This window comes from Thunnus thynnus, chromosome 9 (genome assembly GCF_963924715.1).
Source record: "Thunnus thynnus chromosome 9, fThuThy2.1, whole genome shotgun sequence".
Lineage (NCBI taxonomy): Eukaryota > Metazoa > Chordata > Actinopteri > Scombriformes > Scombridae > Thunnus > Thunnus thynnus.
Window position 1 is genome coordinate 26,277,772 of NC_089525.1, and position 17,965 is coordinate 26,295,736.

At 37.0% G+C, this 17,965-nt stretch overlaps 1 long non-coding RNA gene across 3 annotated transcripts in view; it reads right to left on the bottom strand.

Annotated features, from left to right (window-relative positions):
- The window catches only part of LOC137189807 (uncharacterized), a 115,843-nt gene extending 103,207 nt beyond the window's left edge, over positions 1-12,636 (bottom strand). The window contains exons 1-2 of one of the 3 annotated variants that reach the window (XR_010929751.1): positions 12,481-12,636; positions 12,169-12,275 (exon numbers count right to left, since the gene is read on the bottom strand). This is a non-coding gene — a long non-coding RNA (uncharacterized lncRNA). Of the gene's footprint in view, positions 1-12,168 lie in introns of all 3 variants that reach the window. The other 2 variants (XR_010929750.1, XR_010929749.1) reach the window with 2 other exon arrangements.
- Between the last annotated feature and the right edge of the window lie 5,329 nt (positions 12,637-17,965).

Genomic DNA, 17,965 nt, shown 5'->3' on the forward strand with positions numbered 1-17,965 from the left:
TCGGTTCAAAGATGAAAGACAGAAATTAGTGTTTCCTTAATAAAACCTCTGCGCCTTCATGTGGTGAAGTTATGAGGTGGAAAAGGAAGAAATATGGACATCCACAAGATTTATGTTGTACAATGTAAAACAGTGTCTCCTGTGGAAGAGTTTAATGTTGCATCGAAAATATTTGGTGACTAAATTTACCTGCTGGCAACTTGCCATATTCAAGAGTTTCCACACTGTGTTTTCCATAAATATGCGCTCATGAAATGCTACACGATGAACTAAAATGTCTTTTAAGGATTATGGCAATGTTAAAAATAATCTTGTTAATGTTAATGTTAACAGTGTACACTGTCACTGCAGATGCAGTATAGAGCTACAGCATTGCATTTTGACTAAAAATAAAAAGGTATTTTTTTAACTACTGGGCAGTAAAAGCTGAGCTTTTACTGCAGTTACCTGATGACAACTTAAAAATTAAAGACTCTATTAATAACCGTATGAATTTCCCTGTTCTACAGTCAGCATCAACTTACAGTTTTTCATTTTTACATTATTGATTAATCTGCTAATTGTTTTCTTGATTAATCGATGAATCATTTTTACTATCAAAATTTCAAGAAATAGTGAAAAATTTCTTGGAGCACAAGATGAAGTCTTAAAATGTTTCATTATGTCTAAAATCCAAAGATATTCAGTTTACTATCATGTATGACACATAAAAGTCCTCTGAGATATCTTCTGTTGTGATTTGACTCTAAATAAATAAAACTGACTCGACAGTTATTCACTTATCAAAATAGTTGCCGTTTAATTTTCTGTCAGTCAACTAATCGATTAATTGACTCAGCATTGCAGCTCTATGCTAGAGCCAGTTTCTGTAGAAACTAGTACTATTACATTTGCAAAATGTTGAAACAGTCACAATTTTACATCTCAAGGAAAACTATTGTCAAACTACTTTAACAGGCTTTTGTCCCAAGGGTTTGCTGGCTTTCTCATGAACATGATTCAAAAAAAAGGCTACGACACAGCAAACTTTATGCAAATTTGAGTTTTTTTTCTTTCTATGGATGCCGTCAAATATTTATGCATGCCATTATCCTGTCCCATGTGTCTTATTGTGTTACATCTTGGGGAACAAGCTGGAGAAATAGACATTAGAGCACTTCAGTCTTTTTACAAACTAGCTTTATAAAAATCTCTATAAAAACAAAAACTATAAATCATCACTGCAAGACACTGGAGCAATAAAATATTTTGAGTTTTGATAACTTAAGATTACACGGATGTGTGTCACATGGACAGTACTAATATGACTTTTTCCTCTCGGAGAGCACCATTAATCTAATCTGGAACACGTCCTGTTAAAGCCATTACTGAATGGAAATCCGATTAAAATGTTGGCTAACAGCAATTCAAATCTGTAAATCATGACTCTGAACTTTATTGGACTGCATACACAAACATTTGCTGGTCTGGACTGCAGACAAAACATGCTCTAACAATATGGTACAATATGGTAACATTCATGTTTAAAATTAGTATCAGAGTGAGCTGTGACATCTTGCAGTGTCAAGACGAGGTTGCATCTAAATCAAACCCTCACTATTACTAAATGATTATCTGCTTTTTCATTGCATACAAAAGGCTTATTCAAACAAGGGTAAACAAATTGTTTAATTTACTGCTTGCCTTGTTATACTGCACATGGCCTGAGATCAACAGGTTTTTTTTTTTTGTCCACTACTTGCAGGACCAGTTGCTGTTTGTCTCCATCCTGCCAGCAGCAGCTTGTGGTTACCATCCTATAACTCACAGTGACCAACCTCCATCGACAGACTGTCATTGAGCAAAAGATAGAAGCTCTGCCTGCTCAGTCATTGCAAGTCATTCTGGTGTTGGCTAAAGTGTAAAATGTTTACTCCTTGTAAAAATATTTCTTTGGCTTGCTCTCTTATTAAAGCCAGATGTTGCAAGTTCCATTTTTCCCTGGTGTACATTTAGTTTTTTTAAGTCTGGCATTCACTTTTCCATCTCAACACAAACCCGATGGTCAGCAATTCTACACAGGTTTATTCTTCTGTTGATGAGCAGCTGTTTGAGATCAGCAACTTTTATACACGGATTAATGTAAACTATACAAAACTGAACTGTCTGTATTCTCATTGTTTGAAGTAATGACATAAATATTGATTGATTTCCTCGTGTTCTCAAGTGTTATTGTTGATTTATTCTCTTCTGTGTACATTTACTTTTCCATTTTCTCAGTTATATGAAATGTGTATTATATTATTGCTTTTATTGAAATGCTTGTGCGTCAACATATTATAACGTCGTTCATCGCGCTGGAATTTAAATGTTTTGATAATTCATCATCGTGTTCATGCTTGTCAGACTTTCTTTACAAATATTAAAGTCTCCAATTAATTCAGTCATTCAGGGTGTAATTACAAAAAAAAACTTAATTAGAGTGCTTTAGAGGTGCTGGTAGATGGATTTTGTTTCCTTGCCAGGTTAGCTGTTTCCCCCTCCTCCCAGTATTTGTGCTAAGCTAAGCTAACCGACTGCTGGCTGGCTTCTTATTTACCATTTACTGTACAGATATGAGAGCTCTGTCAGAGCACAGTTTCACAGTGCATATGTTAATGTTCACACCAAACCAAGTTGTTGCAGTAATTATCTGCTTTGGCTTCTAACTTTATGATCAAACTGCCCTCCATCACTAACTATCAACAACTATAATCCAATGATACTTACTGACACTATATTGCATTTAATAGCAATATTGAGAAAGGAAAGATAAGTGAAAAGGCTTTAAACTCAGGGGTAACATTAGCTGGTATAGTAAGCCAACACTTTTCATTATCTGACATTAACTAGGGAAGCTCACAAACAGCTAGACTACTGTTTTTACTGACATTATTTAGCTCTTGACTAGAAAAAATTCACTTGATTTGTGGGACGCATTTCATTGCTGCAAATTTGTTTTGACAAAAACAATAATTTAGCTACCAATGACAGCAAATGACAATAAGCTAACGCTAATATTAATTACTTGTGGGTTACAGTTAAAACCACTGATGCTAAAGTCGCTTTAAATAGGGAACACCCGTAGACAGAGAGAGAGGGGGATGGTGACAAGCTCTGCTCGACATATATGATATATAGACCTTTATGTTTGATATTTTCACGTTTGTGCTTTCCGGTTTTACCTCGTGTTTATATATGTGTCAAATATATAACAAATGGCCTGCATAAATGACTCTGACCTGAACAAAATGAGCAGCAGGGCACAGTGAAGAAAACAGCAAGACAAGTGAAACAAAGTGAACATTCCACCTGGTGTACCTGGCGCCTCCAATCATCCAAGCCTCTCCGAGCCTACAGCATTTTCAACCCAACGAGAACAGACGGTGTGGAAGGCGACTTATTGGATTGGATCCCACCCAGCAGTGACTTATACACTCAACCTATATGTCACAGATGGTAGGATTTCAGTGTGGTTGATATAGGAAATCCACTAAGGAGTATTGATCTTTCTAAGATCTACTCTCTCTGCCTGATCTCCACAGGATCTGAACGTCCGCAGAGACCTGGAGGGGAGAGGAGCCGCTAGAACCTCAGTCTACCTTTAACGGTGTCGTGATTAGGTTAAAGTTAACGATATACAATGTCTCATGAATAGATGATAGCTTTATAACTCTTTCCACAATTACTATTTGCTGTAGCGCAATAATAATTCAATCGATAGTATGGCCAAGTTGATTGAAGTTTTATACATGTGTTACTCTGGGAGTGGAGAAAGTCATGTGTGTTAATTTTTCAAACTGTAGCCATAGAAAATTCAGTGTTGTGTTTAGAACAGTGGTTGTGTTTGACACTTGAAGGCTGTTGACATGCAAGAGGGGAAACGTGTCCCAGTAGCTACTCGCCTTAAATCTGATTTTGAGGCATGGACATAAAAGAATGGTTTTGTGACATCACCACTAGTTTGTAAGCCAATCATGGTGCAATACGCAATTTACATGGAAACATGAAATCTACCAGCATACATACAATGTCAAGTAAACATTTGAGATTAACAATATTTACATATTTATAGATTCTTGATTTTTCAATGAGATAAGGGGAATAGATTAACTTTTTAAAAACGTATATTAACATATTCGTGGGAAAAAAAGAGGTATTTTTATGTCTTAAAACTTCTTTGGCAGGGAACCTCTAAGCATTTAAGCATTTGCAGTTTGTAATCAGAGGTTTGTCTTGCAAGCAGGCTTTCCTTATCCTGAGGCTCGAGTATCTTCTGCGGACCAAAATTCAGGGTTGGTATTAAAGCGCCTCAATATCAACTACACTCAGTTTTAGCTTTAATCAGAATCAGACAGAAATTAGAATTGTGTACTACTGTTGATCATTGTCTATTACTATTGATTATGATGTTAAAACAATTCATTTAGTGTAAATGTTTATTCTTGACCATGCAAACAGCATTTTGGCTCAAGGTCCATTTACTAACTTTTTCCGGGACTTTAAACTGTGTTTCACAGATGGCATTTGCTCCAGTTGTCATGGAGACAACTGAAAACATATAAGCAAAAGAAAGAAAGATTCAGTTTCAACTGAGCCATCTGGATGACAACTGAGTAAACTCAAAAGGAAGGCCGCGAGGTGTGGTTGAAAGCGCCGTTAAAAGCTAGTAAGTTGACCTTAAGAGACCTAAAGATTTCTTTGTCAAACTTAATTCCTGTTTTTTAACTGTACACATGGTCTGAACACCTATAAAACCTCTGAAATGATTTCCATAAAATTTGTTTGACAGACAGGCCTTGAAACACCCGTTTGTATTTTGGCAGTGATCCACATGGTTTTTTTCCAGAGCCATGAAAATGACTTGATTTCAAAACCTGAGGATATTTTTTTGTTTGCTGGCTCATCCTGGGAAACGCTGTTTAACTGCTTAGCTTTGGGTGCTGGTTTGTACTCTCAAAGTGCCCTCTAGCTGAATCACAGCACAGAAGTGACACTTGAAAAACAACCTATTTTGTCATAGTTTCCTTTGCTTTTCCTGGACTGTTAGCCAGTGATCTGCTGTTAAATTGCACAAGCAGGTTCAAAGGAACAAGTGCCTAAAGCCAGCTAGCCTCCCCTCTCCGTCTCCGTCTCTCTCAGACAGTTTTAATCTCTGGTAAGACAGTCACGTCCAGATTTGTCGTCTGCCATGTAAACTCTGGTGGAAAGCGACCTGCTGCCTGCGCCTCCAGTCTCCACAGCTCTCCTTCATTACCGTGCACTGTGGGAGAGCCAGAGCGCACAGTGTGGTAATCCCTGCTGGAAGGCGTCACCATATACTGTCATTAATAAAACGGAAGCCACACACGCTTAACCTACACACACACACACACACACACACATATGCACAAACCCACAGCCAGGATTGTCTGAGAGATGAATGGTTGTAACAACAGAGTCTTGTAGACTACAGCTAAAGGTTTATATCTCGCTGCAGGAGATGTTATGGTGGATCAGATTTATCCTCAGTAGTCAGTTATAGACATGGACTGCTCTTATTTGTTGTTGATGTCATATATACAGTATCTGTTATACTGCTGGGAGGTTTAATGTGGTTTTGCTTAGTTCTGAGTAATGGCATCATCTGCAAAAATAAAAACTTCCTTTAAAACTATTACAAGGATTTCAGTAGTGATTTTCACCTTTGCATACTTAATGTATTTGTTATGGCCTCCTACTACAGTCTATGTTTGAACATCTTATTAAACTATATTGTTATTGTTGTATAAGTTATAACAGGATTATATATTAATGATGGGATCACAGACTCATGCAAGTGATTTGTGTTGCATACAAGAGCATTTCCTCTAACATGCCTTTAATAAGCTGATTAAGATGATGTGTAACTGTATGTTAATATTAAAGATGTACACAAATGTAAAACGTAACACGATACATCTCTTATTCTTACATTCTGAAGTTGAGTTTTTTTTTTATTTCTGTGACTTGACTGTTGAAATTTCACTATCTGTGCTGTTTTGTATCATTTAGTCATTAAAAGAAAATTATAGCCTACATATTATAGCCTCATGAGAGAGGTTTTGTGAGATGGCTCTGGGGGCTGATAAATAATGTATGAACTTCTAACTTTTCAAGGCTTTATTTTATGTATTGCCAAGTCAGTACACCATCAACTGACAAGGTCTAACAAGGTCTCATTCATTCAGTCTTGTAGTTTATTTGAGATCACATGAACCGACCAGCAGAGGGCGCCAAATATTATTCAATCTAATAAAAACAGCATCAGGCGTTCTCTTTTTTTAATTAATATGATTCAGCCTCTACTTTGTCTTTAAGATATGCCTCATACGTTTCATTTCTGTAGACTTGCTGTTTAAAAGCTGATGTTGTGTCTTTGCACACTGATGAAAATATGATTCATGATATCCCTGTAGTGCGCCTGTTCTCATTTCTGACTGTACACTAAGTCTACATTTTGCTAATTTCTGCCTTTTTTAAATCCTTCTCTGGGATGATTGTGGAGTTTCTTAGTCAACCTTCTTCCCTTTGTTCTATGAGGGTGATTTATATAGTGTATGTTCCGAGTCATTTGTTGTGATTTATGCATTTGTGCATGACTTAATATTTTGATTATTTCTTCAGTGATTCTGCATATCTGTGTAATTATTTAACTTTATTCCTTGATACATTTTCAATATATTGCTAAATTGTGTTAAAATTTGCACACAATGTTGGGTTAATATTTATATTTTTTATTATATCTGGCATGAAGATATGCTCTAATGAGGGACTATTTATTCAATGATGCACACATGAGTCAATTTGATGATTCTGCACCTGCTGAAGAGCCAATCTGGGTTCAAAACATTGTCATTTTTTTGATATGTAATAAAGATGAAATTTTGAATTTGAAATTTGAATTCATTCATTCAGCATCAATTAGTGGATCCTAACGTTCTTGAGACATTTAACAGACATCTTATAGGCCAACACGGTCACGAAACACACTCAGTAAAAATAAAGTTGTCCATACAGTCTGACTTTCACATCAAAGCAGAAAGGGATAAACAGAGAGAGGAAAAAAAAAAAAACTCCCTACTCGCTTCTGACGTGACACCAGCACTGTATTCTCCTCAATTTATGAGGTATCATAGTGGGTAATGAAGCGGAAAGGTCAGGGGGAATGTGTTTTTATCCGCTCTAAACCAATAGGTCAGATTTCCACTTTCCACGCCACAACTCTGTGACTGCAGCTGGTGCCCTTTTGGTTAAAACAATACATTCACCTTGGCCACTCATACATCATATCACCAATTCTCCATCTTATTGGCAATGTCACACAGAGGGCTGGAGGATATTACAGAATAGATTTACTGCGAGGGTTTGTCTACAGCCCCAGATATGATATAAACGGTGTGTAATGTAAGCCATACATTATGAATCCAATTTGTTTGGGAGAGATCAGGTATTTTGAGTGCAAAATGGATCTACTGAGATGAAAGTCCTGCTGAGACCACTAGATGGCAATATGCTGGTGAATATGGAGCTGATTAGGCCTCTGAGACCAGATTCAATGTGTTTTTTTCCCCAGAACAGAAATAACAGATTTATATTAAAACAAAAATGAGTAACTATGACACTATAACTCATAAACATCAAAATAACAGTGGTTTAGAGCACAGATAGAGGGTTATTCTCTAAGAAAGGCATCCCCAGGAAATGAGACAGCAACCTTTATTCTTAAAATTTGAAATAATACAACAGAGGGTCACTGCAACACAATATTTTACTTTAAAATATATATATGTTATTAGAATAATAACCAATAATACCATGTCTGCCATATTACAGCGCATACTACAGCACTACTAGAGAACTACCCATATAAATTACACAAATGTGAGTGAATCCATCATAGTGTGAGCAGTGCGGTGCATCCAGATGGCCTATGAAATATGTTAACCAAACTTTTGTTTCTGGACGGATGTGTTTTTGCCTCAAGGACACGGTGTATTTACAGCACACAAAGCCAAACAGTAGGAACAAGGTGTTATGTAGTTAGGAACTGCTGAATCTTCGAAAAAGGCTCAGGTTGGGGATATGAGGCGGGAGCATGTGTCATATTGATGTATGATACTACATGGGTGGTGGTCATGGGAAAACAGTCCTCTTCCCTTAGAGGCAAACATTAGACTAGATAACACATAACGTTAAAACAAGGGGGAACTCCGTGCCTCCAACCACATTTCTACACAGATAAACATCAGCAATCTGAAGCACATTGTAAAGCACATTCAAGAGGTCATTTCATGGTCACAGGACTATTGCAACTGCTATCTCTTCTCTTCTGTTATGATCTTAAGTGTCAGCTCTCAACAGAAGCCCTCATTTTGTGATTCTGCTGCACCGAAGCCAAAAAAGGACACTTATTGCTGCAAATATCCTCTGGTTTCAAATACTATTACACTCATTGAGTCCTTGGTAGATAGAAGAAAACCCTGTGATAATCAAAGCAAATGGACTCCTTGTGAAATTAGTAAAATAACACAGTCTTGGGTCAATTAGATGACACTTTTATAAAAGGGTAAAAGCTCAGTTTCAAGAGTTCAAGGGTCTTTGTGGGTAAAGTTCAATGAGGTGAAGGGTCTTAAGTTGAACCACATTCAATTAGATTAATTATAGAGTGAATTGAAGGAGATGTCATGCTTTTTGTGGTTTTCTGTTATTTTATACTGCTATGATGTAGTTAAACATGGTCAAAGTTCATCAGGAGCATTAAACATACAGGAGATTAAACGGCCTGTTTCAGACAGAGGCTGAACTGAGGGGCAGCATAAAGGGCCAGTATAAGATAAATAAGGATTTTTTTTAACTGTTAATCATGCAAAGATATTCCAGTAGTCTCTTAAAATAAGATATCTCCTCTTCCGTGTGTGTGATTCGACCTACAGCGCTCTAAGACATCGACAGAGGCAGTAGGAGGGAGTATGAGTTAGCAAATTAACAGTAAGACAGTGTGAGGAATCCCTTGTGGCATACATCACTATCTGTCAGGCTCTAAGCCCCATGCGGGGGGGAAAAAAGACCAGTACCAGTGAGTTCTCACTCTCTGCTGCAATTTGTTTTTTTCTCTTAATGTCCCTCTGTTTCACTGTCTTGGCTTTAACATTAACATGTGATGTTAATGTTAAAGCATTAACATTAACATGTGATGTTTTTAAAAAATAGTTTTTGAAAAGCTCATGATGATTATGTACCTTTTTTTTTTGCTGAAATTTGACAAAAAGTAACAAATAAACATATTTCCAATATTAAATCATTTTTGTTTGTTAGAACCACAATTTAAACCACTGCCTACAAAATATGTAAAACAAACAGAGCAGCGAATATTGTTTTTATACATTTTTTAAAATAATGAATTAATTATTTAGTCTGTAAAAAGCCCAAATGTTTTCAGACTTCTTATTTAGTCTGACCATCTGTGCAAATGCTCAGTGTGATTTAATTTACACTGACATGAATTGAAGAAAAGCAAGAAGACAAAAGAAACTTGGAGAAACTTGAGCCGGAGAATAACGTTGCAGTTTTTACTCGATAAATGACTCAAAACAGATACTATAGGCTATTATCTATATAACTCAATACATTCTTGTCAGTTGACTAATTGATTTCAGCACTAAACAAAAGCTTCATTTTATTATTTAAACAACCAAAGTACAGAATTCAATATAGGAATTTCTAATCATTAAGTCATTTTAATAATTTTAGCTAGGTCGTTTGCGTACAATCCACATCGCAGCCTCTCTTCTTGAACTCAAACCAGTTCTGATGATAACCTCCGACGTCCCCACAAACACACACTCTCACATTCCTCTTCTCCCATATTCACATGAGTGACTTCCCCGACAACAAAAGGACACAACTCATGAACACATGAATTCTCTATAGTCCAGCTCCACTGAGCTATGCTCCAGATGCCTGAGATGCCTGCCAAACTTCTCCCCCAAGGTCAGACTCACTACCACAGGTGCACTCACAGACACACACGCTCGCAACACAACAGACACGCAGGTAAGCACGTACGTAGACACAAATACATGCACACGGCCCATATGCGCTTCCCCAACAACACTTAAGATTTATTTGATGTGTAGAGAATGAACTGGGATGATGAAATCCCAGCTGATGGTGTTGTACACCCGGACTCAGCGGCAGATGCTCCACTGGGAGACTTTCGGATGATATGTTTAGACAGACAGGTGAGAGGTCACACCTTTTCAGTCCTACAGCAGAATTACACTCAAGAGACTCGTGGGAAACTAATGGTGCACTGACGAAATCTAAAAGCTGGATATTTTGAGAAGCGTAATTAGGTAACAAGGGAGAAAAAGAGCAAGAGGGAAAAAGGTGCAGGAACATTAGCACAGTTCAGCGAGGCAGCTCAAGTGGAGCAGATTATTTATGGGGAATACTGAGTTGATATTTGCTATCCGGGCTTTAACCTCAGTACTCTGTGCAAGCATATACACCCAGTTTCTGAACAGAAGAAACTACAACTGCAACACACTATAGATCAACCTGCCGATTATTTTCTTAATTCATCGATTGACATTTTAGTCTATAAAATGCCAGAAAAAAGTGAAAAATGCCAGCCCAATTTCCCAAAACCTAAGTTAGCATATTCAAATGTGTAGTTTTATTTTACAAAACCCAAAAATATATTTTCATATATGACAGACAAAAGCATCAAATAGTCACACTTGACAGTGAAATGCCGGAAAAATGACTGAAATGATTATACGATTATTAAAACAGTTACCAATGAATTTTATGATGACTGACTAAGTGATTAATTGATTAATTGTTTCAGCTCTATAATAAATTTCCCTCCCAAAACCACATTATATATACAGAATCTGGTGCCACTCATTATGTGGAATCATATTATTTGTAAGCCATCGTCACACGTCACTATGTGGCCTCCCCCATTATCTCCAACCATCACGGGGAATGTATTATCATTGAAAACAGAGATAAACAGATCAAAACACAGCAATCCACGTAAAATACAGCCGCAGGTCGAGACATGGCGGCCATGCAGCTGATAATTATTCACTAATGCATATTAAAATCACAGACATTCATGATTGGCATGTTGCATTCATAATCAGCAGTGCATGGATAAGCTGAAAGCTGGCAGCGGTGATACAGAACGGGAGCTGAGCGGTAGGCCTTTTTTCGTGGAAGACATTGTGGCATGTCACAGTACAGCACAGCCCTTAATGCAATTAATGAAGGCTGGTTTCGGTTTCAGGGTCCTATTATTGTGCATGCTGGCTCACTGTCATCATGGTTTACTGCTGCACTTACCATGACTTCATTAATTTTTTTATTAACACCTGTGCTGTTTCCTACTATGAAAGTCAAAAATGTCTTCTGCTCTTTTATGATGCATTTATAATAATGATGAAGAACAGTAAAACAAGCCGACACATATAAACCTATTACTTTTGAGTTGAACTATTCCACTAATCCCTAGCTGAATAAGACGTGTGTGGCTGTATGTGCATGACCAGAGCAATTATACGTTTCCCATGAAGCCAAACTTAAAGTGAAATAATTGTGTATGAGCTCTGTGCAAGAGGACACAATTTATGTTACATAAAGCTAATGTTATATCACCTTCTACAAAGGCCCAAGTTTATAGTAGCCAATTGCAACCCCCCCCCCCCCAAAAAAAGAAACAACTGTAACATCTTAGGAGGAAATAATGTTCAGCCCATGACACACTAAAACGACAATCAATAATGATCCACAAACATGATTATTCATATCTGACCAATATATAAATCAGCAAAGAAGCAGCATTATGCATCCACCAAACAACAAATAAAATAAAAATGTGGCTCATTCGCAACAAGAAAGCAATTCACCATTAATACGTAGACTAAATGCAAAAACATACATATGAGAAGATAGAAAATAACATATACACAACAAGACATTGGCCACGAGAAGATGCACCCATTAGCATCAGCACCTCCTAGCTTAGTGATACAGGCTAATCAAGCACACAAACATTTACTAAACAGAGTGAAAACAACAACACACAGAGTGTGACAGTTAGCAAAAGCAGTGATAACTTACTTGGTGAAGTGAAGAGTCTCAGTAAATAGTTTCAGAGGTCCCAAGTCACCCACAGAGCAGGACAGAAAACACCTTTCCAGCTTCCAGAGCTTCACTCAGGCCGACAGCTGATAGCATGGCGTCAAGGAAAACCAGAAGCAATGACTAACAAATGTATTTCCTCCAACAAAGCCTTGTAACATTGTTTGACTGTTAACAGGTGAGCTTCATCATGAAATGTTAAATGAGTCGCAACAAATGTTGGTTGCAATGTTTCAACTGCAGAATCATCAAAAACACAGTGGGAAGTTTAAACTGACCGCCAAAGGATGCGTTGGATATGTTACAATGACGGGTAAACAATGTCGTGTGTGTAGCAACGCACTGATGTAGCTTCCTGAACTGAACTTCGCTCCATTTAAAGGGCAATTCACCATAAAAACGTTAACATTGTCAACAAAAGGCCACACTATATAGCAGTACAGAGTAGGCCTATATACAGTAGGGCACTGGTGGAAGAAGTATTCAGATCCTTTACTTAAGTAAAAGTACCAATACAGCAATGTAAAAATACTCCATTACAAGTAAAAGTCCTGAATGAAAAATCATACTCAAGTAAAAGTACATACGTATTAGCAGCAGAATGTACTTAAAGTGTAAAAGTAAAAATAGTGGTTTGGTCCCTCTGACTGATATATTATTATATATGAAATTATATCATTAATACTGAAGCATCAGTGTGTAAGCAGCATGTTACTGTTGTAGCAGCTAGAGGTGGAGCTAGTTTTTTAAACTACTTTATATACAGTTAGCTCGTTTAGTCCAGTAGTTCCCAACATAGGGGTCAGGGCCCCTCCAAAGGCTCACCAGATAAATCTGAGAGGTCATGAGATGATTAATGGGAGAGGAAAGACAAAAAAACACAGTTCTGGTACACAAATCTGTTTTCAGTTTTTGGACTTTTTCTCTAATCTTTGATTTTTGGTGAAATATTGGATCATTTGAACATTTTTTTGAAATGAAACCATGAAAGAACTTTAGAGGGAAAAATCACTATTTGGTGGAGCTGTTAACAACTCATGGACATCTGAAATGTGACCCTGACTACACACTGCTTTTTGTAAGACGTCAAAAGCCAAAAAGGTTGGAAACCACTGGTTTAATATTTAGCAATGTGCAATTTTAAAGGCGTTTTATATTGTGTAAAATCTTCATCTGAAAAGTGATTAGTGACTAAAGATGTCAAATAAATGTAGTGGAGTAGAAAGTACAATATTTTTGTAGTGGAGTGAAAGTATAAAGTAGCATCAAATGGAAATACTCAAGTAAAGTATAAGTACCTCAAAATTGTACTTAAATAAAGTACTTGAGTAAATGTACTTAGTTACTTTCCACTATTGCAGTATAGCAACAATGTGCCTTGAATTTGTGCACCCATAGTGGTGATTTTGCTCTGTGGATAACTTAAAGTCCCTGTCCACTCAAAAATGTGTTTTGTTTACTGTTCCTTCAGTTGGATGTTTCAGCTTCACTGTGCAGAATGATTCATGTTCAGAGTTTGACACTAGAAGGTTGTTTTCACATTCATCTGCTGAAAGGGGAAAGTTTCTCTGTGCTCATCGAATATCTAAATTTAGGTTTGTACATTAGAGCAGGATTTATGAGCTCACACCTAGTTTGGAGCCTATCATGAGCTAATAGGCAACTTTACCAAGAGTGATGTGGTAACTTGAAGCCTCCAGTGCACATACATTGAAAACTGACTTTTCTGTGGAGTAGAAGACATCTTGTGTCCAACAGTTAAACATAGAGTCTGGAATTTCTAATGAGGGAGAAGTAGTAAATGATATTTTTCTTGAGATAATAAGCATAGGTATGGTGAATAGCTTACCACAATGTAAGAACACTGCATGACAAATACAAGTCCTGCATAAAAATGTCCTTAAGTAAATTTTGCATGATGAATACCTTTGCTATTGAAAGTATTTAGCTGATATCAGTTTCAAACATTTTCAAAAGCAAAAGTGTGCATTATGCTAAATTCCCCTGTCCAGAGAGTTGTGCTTATTTGAATACTTTTACTGTTATATCTAGATGGTAGTAACTATCTGTCAAACATGTAGTGGAGTAGAAAGTACAGCTCTTCCCTCTGAGATGTAAGTGTAAAATTACTTAAAATGAAACAACTAAAATACAAGCGCTGTAAGTACAAATCTTAGGACAGTTGGCTGTTTAAGTAAATGCACTTGCACTATTACTTCCCACCCCTGCCAAAAGTAGAAAGCCCAACATCAACAACATTACATATCTAAATGGATACTGTACTATTTTGTCAAAATTGTTGTCAGTTTCTCAAAATCAAAGAGAAATGACTTTTCCTTAGTCTCACCAATTTGTTCAGCACTGCTTTTTGGAAGAATTTGTAACTGTCATACTTACCATTCACTTACCAAACAGTAGGTTCGTACCTACCGTTCTTACTGTTCAGTAGACCAGAATGCAAGGAAACTCCAAGACATTTTGCATGTTGTGTAAAATGTGCAACTATGATTTTTGGATATGCATAAGCTGAATATACAAAAGCCACAAACACTTTTTATAAGATAAGACAACATTCATACCCTGCAATGTATGTGATTGTATTACTTGTCACATACATTGTATATCTCCAGAACTCTCTAAAACGTTCAAGAGCAAAATTGCAACTCAAAAAAGAAATACAGTATTCTGTTTTTTCCACACATGTCAAACTCATAAGTTGTTATGAAAAGGCATCAGAAAATTGTTTGTTCAAGATGCTCCTTTTTTCCCAAATGAACATGCTGACAGTGAGAAAACATCTCTGAAGAGAATAATCTGTCCGTTGGTTACCTGTAACACTATTTTTTCATCTTTGAATCAACTGATTTTCGGCCACGTTTACATATGAGATCAGGGAGTCCAACTCAAGCTGCAATGTCATCAGACCACCTGTCATAGATGCCAGAGGGCACAGTCCACATATCAGCTCACTGATATGCAAGCGACAATCAAATCTGGAGAATGCGTCATTGTGCGATGTGTCTGTCTGTTTGTGAACATTAATACATGTCTGTGTTTGCCTGCGGCCTTGTATTCAATATCTAGGTGAAAGTTCAATCAGGCGGTGCAAGAGTGCTCCCTCCACCTATTTACCTTTTTCCCAGATGAGGAAATAGCTCCCACCTGGAATTGTCTGATAATGAGTTGTTACAACAGTCATTCAATATCTTGGCAAACAACATGATTGTGCAACAAAGAAATAGCAAATCATATACAGACATGGCTGAAAATATTGGTATCCCTTCCACCTTTTTTAAAAAAAAACTTAATTTTCTCTGTATTCAGTTGAAACTACAGGAGTATATGGTGTCCATCATTCTTTATTTCATATTGAATATACCTGAAACTTTGCTTTTGATTTACAATTTAACATATTATTTAATACAATAAAATAAATGGTTGGCCAAAAATATTGGTACTCTTATCTTAATATATTGTATCACAGCCTTTGGAGGCAATAACTGTAGCCAAGCACTTTCTGTAACTCTGAACTCTGAACTTCTGTACTCTGGTAGATTGGCCCACTCTTCTTGAGCAAACCACTCCAGTTCTCTCAGATTTGATGGGTGCCCTCTCCCAATTGCAAGTTTCAGTTGTTTCAATAGATGTTCAATGGGATTCAGATCAGGACTCATAGCAGGCCACTTCTGAATAGTCCAGTGTTTTCTTCTCATCCACTCTTGGGTGCTTTTTGATGTATGTTTGGGGTCATTATCCTGCTGGAAGACCCATGACCTGCGACTAAAACACAGCTCTCTGACACTGGGCTGTATGTTTCACACCAAAATGCCTTGATAGTCTTCTGATTTCATTGTGCCCTCCACAGATTCAAGACACCCAGTGCCTGAGGCAGCAAAGCAACCCCAAAACATCACTGAGCCTCCTCCATGTTTCACGGTAGGCATGTTGTCCTTTTCTTGGAAGGTTTTATTTTTTCTTCTGTAAACATAGGGTTGGTGTGATTTACCAAAAAGCTCCAATTTTGTTTCATCTGTCCAAAGTACATTCTCCCTGAAGGACTGTGGCTTGTCAACATGCATTTTGGCAAAGTCCAGTCTGGCTTTTTTTGTGTCTTTCTCTTAGAAGTGGGGTCTTCCTGGGTCTTCTACAATGGAGCCCATTTTCATTCAGACAGTGATGGACTTGAAACTATTGTACCTTGACGATCAGCTTGGATCTGTATTGAAGTTTTCCTTGGTTTTTTCTCGACCATTCAAGCAATACTTCTGTTCAATCTCAGGCCAATTTTCCTCTTGAAACCACATCCAGAGATGTTGGCTACAGTTCCATGGGCCTTAACTTCTTAATAATATTGGCAACAGTGGTCACAGGAACATCGAGCTCTTTGGAGATGGTTGTGTAATGTTTATGTTGACCATGCTTGGCTATTATCTTTTATTGTAATGTCTTCAGACCACTCTCTAGTTTTCCTTCTGTTTTCCATGTTCAGTGTGATGCACATAGTGGCACAAAACAGCAGAGTGAGTCATTTTCTCCTTTTAAACTGGCTGCATGAGAGATTATAAGATTGAAAACACCTGTGATACTAATTGAAACACAATACTCTGCTTAAAGTATCACTACAAATAAATTATTTCTTACAATTTCTAAAGGGTACCTATAATTAATGTCCAGGCTATTTTAGAATGTCTTTGTAGAATAAGCATGGATTCAATTATTTTCACAACTTTTTTGTTTTGTTCCACTGCAAACCAAACATAGACATGCACTGATAATAAAATATCTTTTAATATCAACACTGTTCAGGGCAAATGGTGCATTATTTTCATAAAATGCAAGAGTACCAATAATTTCGGCCACATCTGTACTATTTTATTTATTGATTTAATTACCTGTGCCATAGACCTTTATTCAGTTTGATGTATTTTATTTCTATTTCATATACCATGCACTCATTCACACCCATACATAAACTTGAATATACCACTGTATTGGAGTACACATGTCCTTGACCCTCTGTGGTGGTGATTAAAGACACTGTACTTTATCTTGAGAGTGTCCCTCTATTTCAGATACCATGCACTCACTAACACCCATACATAAACTTGAATACACAACATATTGGAATACTCATGTCCTTGACTATCTGTGGTGGTGATTAAAGACACTGAACTTTATCTTGAGAGTGTCTCTCTATTTCAGATATCATGCACTAACTCACACAACTACATAAACTAGAATATACAACGTATTGGAATTATCATGTCCTTGACCATCTGTGGTGATGATTAAAGACACTGAATTTTATCTTGATAGTATCCCTTCATTTCAGATACCATGTACTCACTTACTATCATACATAAACTTGAATATACTAATGTATTGGAGTACTCATGTCCTTGACCATCTGTGGTGGTGATGAAAGAGACTGAGCTTTATCTTGAGAGTGTCTACCTATTCCTTCTGACTGAAGAGGATTCAGTACCCTACACTGGCATCTGATGCACACAGAACTCAACAATTATGCAGCAAATTAGTAATGATAACATGTTTGGGTATGGTAAACATCTATTCTGTATTAGGCAAGGCAAGGCAAGTTTATTTATATAGCACATTTTAGCAACAAGGCATTTCAGGGAGCTCTACATAAAACATTAAAAGCATCGAGACGAAGTGCAAAAGAAACACACAATAAAAGAACATTTAAATACAATCAAAAACAGTCATTAAAAAGCTGAGAGTAGAAAACAAAAACAAGCTAAACAAGACAGGTGTA